Genomic DNA, 5,000 nt, shown 5'->3' with positions numbered 1-5,000 from the left:
TGTCAAAAAAAATTCTAAGTGTCAAAAAAAATTCTAAGTGTCAAAAAAATTCTAAGTGTCAAAAAAAATTCTAAGTGTCAAAAAAAATTCTAAGTGTCAAAAAAAATTCTAAGTGTCAAAAAGAATTCTAAGTGTCAAAAAAAATTCTAAGTGTCAGAAAGGGAAATGAGTAACCAAGAAGAGAAATGAGTAACCAAGAAATCAGTAACCAACAGGAGAAATGAGTAACCAAGAAGAGAAATGAGTAACCAAGAAATCAGTAACCAACAGGAGAAATGAGTAACCAACGGGAGAAATGAGTAACCAACGGGAGAAATGAGTAACCAACGGGAGAAGTCAGTAACCAACGGGAGAAATCAGTAACCAAAGGGAGAAGTCAGTAACCAACGGGAGAAATCAGTAACCAACAAGAGAAATGAGTAACCAACGGGAGAAATCAGTAACCAAAGGGAGAAGTCAGTAACCAACGGGAGAAATCAGTAACCAAGCTTATTTTTGGTTGGTTACTGACTTCTCCGTTCAACTTGGAGCTGCCCTTGTGCACGATCAAGGAGGGGTATTATCCGCCACGGGGGCTTAATTTTCGCCTAAGGGGAGCGATTTGGAGGCCGTGGCCGGGTGAGGCGCGCCTTTCGAAGGGGAGGGATTTGAATTTCGGCTGCATTGAGGGTAGCTGCCCGCTGTTGTGGGTTTTTGGAGCCTGAGCCCGTTCAACTTGGAGCTGCCCTTGTGCACGATCAAGGAGGGGTATTATCGGCCACGGGGGCTTAATTTTCGCCTAAGGGGAGCGATTTGGAGGCCGTGGCCGGGTGAGGCGCGCCTTTCGAAGGGGAGGGATTTGAATTTCGGCTGCATTGAGGGTAGCTGCCCGCTGTTGTGGGTTTTTGGAGCCTGAGCCCGTTCAACTTGGAGCTGCCCTTGTGCACGATCAAGGAGGGGTATTATCGGCCACGGGGGCTTAATTTTCGCCTAAGGGGAGCGATTTGGAGGCCGTGGCCGGGTGAGGCGCGCCTCTCGAAGGGGAGGGATTTGAATTTCGGCTGCATTGAGGGTAGCTGCCCGCTGTTGTGGGTTTTTGGAGCCTGAGCCCGTTCAACTTGGAGCTGCCCTTGTGCACGATCAAGGAGGGGTATTATCGGCCACGGGGGCTTAATTTTCGCCTAAGGGGAGCGATTTGGAGGCCGTGGCCGGGTGAGGCGCGCCTCTCGAAGGGGAGGGATTTGAATTTCGGCTGCATTGAGGGTAGCTGCCCGCTGTTGTGGGTTTTTGGAGCCTGAGCCCGAGCGGGGCGTCGGTTCCCGAGGTGGGCAGGAGTCGCTGTGCCCGTGAGGCTGCCTGGCCGAGTCGGAGTGCTGTGGGACGGCGGGGAGCGGGTTTTCCCGGGCGAGGGGCCGATCCCGAGGAAGGGGAGCAGTTCCGAGGCCGTGGCCGGGTGAGGCGCGCCTCTCGAAGGGGAGGAATTTGAATTTCGGCTGCATTGAGGGTAGCTGCCCCGCTGTGGTGGTTTTTCGGAGCCTGAGCCCGAGCGGGGCGTCGGTTCCCGAGGTGGGCAGGAGTCGCTGTGCCCGTGAGGCTGCCTGGCCGAGTCGGAGTGCTGTGGGACGGCGGGGAGCGGTTTTTCCCGGGCGAGGGGGCGACCCCGAGGAACTCGGCCGGCGGGGAGGCGTTCCGGCCCGGGCGAGGGGCGCGGACCCGACCGGAGACGTCCAAAACCTTGAAAGGGGTAAGCGGGAAAAGGTCAGCAAAGTGCCCGAAGCAGTAAGGCGAAAAAGCCGTCGGAACCTCCGAAAATGAGTAAAAGCCCGGAAGGAGTAAGGTGGAGAAGTCAGCAAAGTGCCCGAAATGTCCGAAGCAGTAAGGCGAAAAAGCCGTCGGAACCTCCGAAAATGAGTAAAAGCCCGGAAGGAGTAAGCGGGAAAAGTCAGCCAAGTGCCCGAAATGTCCGAAGCAGTAAGGCGAAAAAGCCGTCAGAACCTCCGAAAATGAGTAAAAGCCCGGAAGGAGTAAGCGGGAAAAGTCAGCCAAGTGCCCGAAATGTCCGAAGCAGTAAGGCGAAAAAGCCGTCAGAACCTCCGAAAATGAGTAAAAGCCCGGAAGGAGTAAGCGGGAAAAGTCAGCCAAGTGCCCGAAATGTCCGAAGCAGTAAGGCGAAAAAGCCGTCAGAACCTCCGAAAATGAGTAAAAGCCCGGAAGGAGTAAGCGGGAAAAGTCAGCCAAGTGCCCGAAATGTCCGAAGCAGTAAGGCGAAAAAGCCGTCAGAACCTCCGAAAATGAGTAAAAGCCCGGAAGGAGTAAGCGGGAAAAGTCAGCCAAGTGCCCGAAATGTCCGAAGCAGTAAGGCGAAAAAGCCGTCAGAACCTCCGAAAATGTCCAAAAGCGTGAAATCAGTAACCAGGAAAATGCTTAAAAATGGCCAAAAGTGTGAAATCAGTAAGCAGGAAAAGTCGGGAAAATGCATAAAAATGGCCAAAAGTGTGAAATCAGTAAGCAGGAAAAGTCGGGAAAATGCATAAAAATGGCCAAAAGTGTGAAATCAGTAAGCAGGAAAAGTCGGGAAAAGTGTCTAAAAATGCTTGGAAATCTGAGGAAAATGCCCGAAAATGAGGCCCCTCGGTCGGGAGGAGGAAGTCGAAAATCCCCGTGCCCGACGAGGGAAGTCAGTAACCAGAAGGAAAAACTTAGAAAAAAATTCTAAGTGTCAAAAAAAATTCTAAGTGTCAAAAAAATTCTAAGTGTCAAAAAAAATTCTAAGTGTCAAAAAAAATTCTAAGTGTCAAAAAAAATTCTAAGTGTCAAAAAAATTCTAAGTGTCAAAAAAAATTCTAAGTGTCAAAAAAATTCTAAGTGTCAAAAAAAATTCTAAGTGTCAAAAAAATTCTAAGTGTCAAAAAAATTCTAAGTGTCAAAAAAATTCTAAGTGTCAAAAAAAATTCTAAGTGTCAAAAAAAATTCTAAGTGTCAAAAAAAATTCTAAGTGTCAAAAAAATTCTAAGTGTCAAAAAAAATTCTAAGTGTCAAAAAAAATTCTAAGTGTCAGCGGAGGAAAGTCGGTGGGGAAGGGGAAAAATCCGAAAATCCACGCCGGGTTGGAGTTCCAGGGCCCCGCTGGAGGGGTGGGAATTCGCCCCGGCGCCTTGCCCCGTTGCAATAAAGTGTCCGCAGCCCGAAAACTTTAACTTTGAAAAATCACGGAAGTCGGCAAGGGGGACGATCCGAGTACCGTTTGCGGGCTTTCGGTGCCTCATCGTCGGACTGAAATTTCAAATTCGCCCCCAAAGTGCAACTCGTCATTTTCGGCCGGGGGGGTTGGCGGGGTACCCGGAGATTTTCGGGAACACGTTTTTTAGAACAAAATGGCGGCTCGGGACCACTTTGAGACAGGCCCGAGGAACGGTTCCAAAGACGGTGGGCGGCAATTTGGAACTCGTGTGCATGCCAAAGAGCTCTCGGAGGTCGGATTTTGAACACTTTGTCGAATTTTGAACACTTTGTCGAATTTTGAACACTTTGTCGAATTTTGAACACTTTGTCGAATTTCGAACACTTTGTCGAATTTTGAACACTTTGTCGAACATGCGAACACTTTGTCGAACTTTTGAACGCTAACAGTCGAACTTTTGAACGCTAATAGTCGAACTTTCGAACGCTTTGTCGAATTGTGAACATGTTGGCCGTGACATTCGACACTCGGGCGATTAAACACTCGATAATCCGCCCATTTTAAGTTCGACACTCGGGCGATTAAACACTCGATAATCCGCCCATTTTAAGTTCGACACTCGGGCGATTAAACACTCGATAATCCGCCCATTTTAAGTTCGACACACCTGGGCGATTAACACTCGATACTCTGAGCCCATGGTAAGTTCGACAGTCTGGCGATTTTTGTGTTCGATACTCTGAGCTGAATTAAGTTCGACAGTCTGGCGATTTTTGTGTTCGATACTCTGAGCTGAATTAAGTTCGACAGTCTGGCGATTTTTGTGTTCGATACTCAGTGCTGCTTTTAACTTCGACACTCTGGTGGCGATTTGTGTTCCTCGACACTTTGGCGGTTGTGTTCGACATAGTCTTGGCGACTTCCTACCAGACCTTCCGATCTCTTCGCGCCAGTTCTAACTGTCCAAGGCCTCCGGGCCCGAAACGTCGGAGGGCGGGCAAAGGCGGCGCAGCCCGGGGCCGTCGACCCGGAAACGGCCGTCCCCCCTCCGCGGGTAACCTCGTCCTGGCAGGCCAGGCAGGCTCGAGAGCCCGGTTCCCCCGGGAGTAGCACGGAAGGTAGCGGGCTGTCCCTTCGCCTGTGCTAGCCCGGAACAGTCGGCCGGTGTGTGCAGAGAGGGGGGGCCCAGGCGTGCGCCCCCCCGCACGCCCGGCGCGGGGCAGCGACGCGCCGGGACCGGCGAGCTCCCTCGATCGATGCGGCGGCACACGTCCGACGCGGGAGGCCCCTCGCCGTCCCCCCCTCCGCGGGTAACCTCGTCCTGGCAGGCCAGGCAGGCTCGAGAGCCCGGTTCCCCCGGGAGTAGCACGGAAGGTAGCGGGCTGTCCCTTCGCCTGTGCTAGCCCGGAACAGTCGGCCGGTGTGTGCAGAGAGGGGGGGCCCAGGCGTGCGCCCCCCCGCACGCCCGGCGCGGGGCAGCGACGCGCCGGGACCGGCGAGCTCCCTCGATCGATGCGGCGGCACACGTCCGACGCGGGAGGCCCCTCGGCGGGCCGGCTTTCCCCTCGAGGTGGCCGGTGCTTCAGGCTGAGCGGCGCCTCCACGCTCTCCCTGCCCACGCTGGGCAGGCGGACAGCCACTCCCCGAGAGGGTTCACGTCGGCGGCCGGGGCAGGCCTTCGCCCGGCCGCAGTGTGCCCACCCCCCGCCTCGACTCGTTCGTTTTCCCGGTCGAGACCGAGAAGCCGCCCGTTGGAGCGCCAGCGGTCCGATAGCGAGCCCGCGGAGCCCACGCTCCACGCGGCCGGAACCTCGGTCGGCATTTCTCTCGCACTGTGTCG

This window comes from Stegostoma tigrinum, unplaced genomic scaffold (genome assembly GCF_030684315.1).
Source record: "Stegostoma tigrinum isolate sSteTig4 unplaced genomic scaffold, sSteTig4.hap1 scaffold_299, whole genome shotgun sequence".
NCBI classification, from domain to species: domain Eukaryota; kingdom Metazoa; phylum Chordata; class Chondrichthyes; order Orectolobiformes; family Stegostomatidae; genus Stegostoma; species Stegostoma tigrinum.
Note: the sequence above shows the minus strand (reverse complement) of the source record.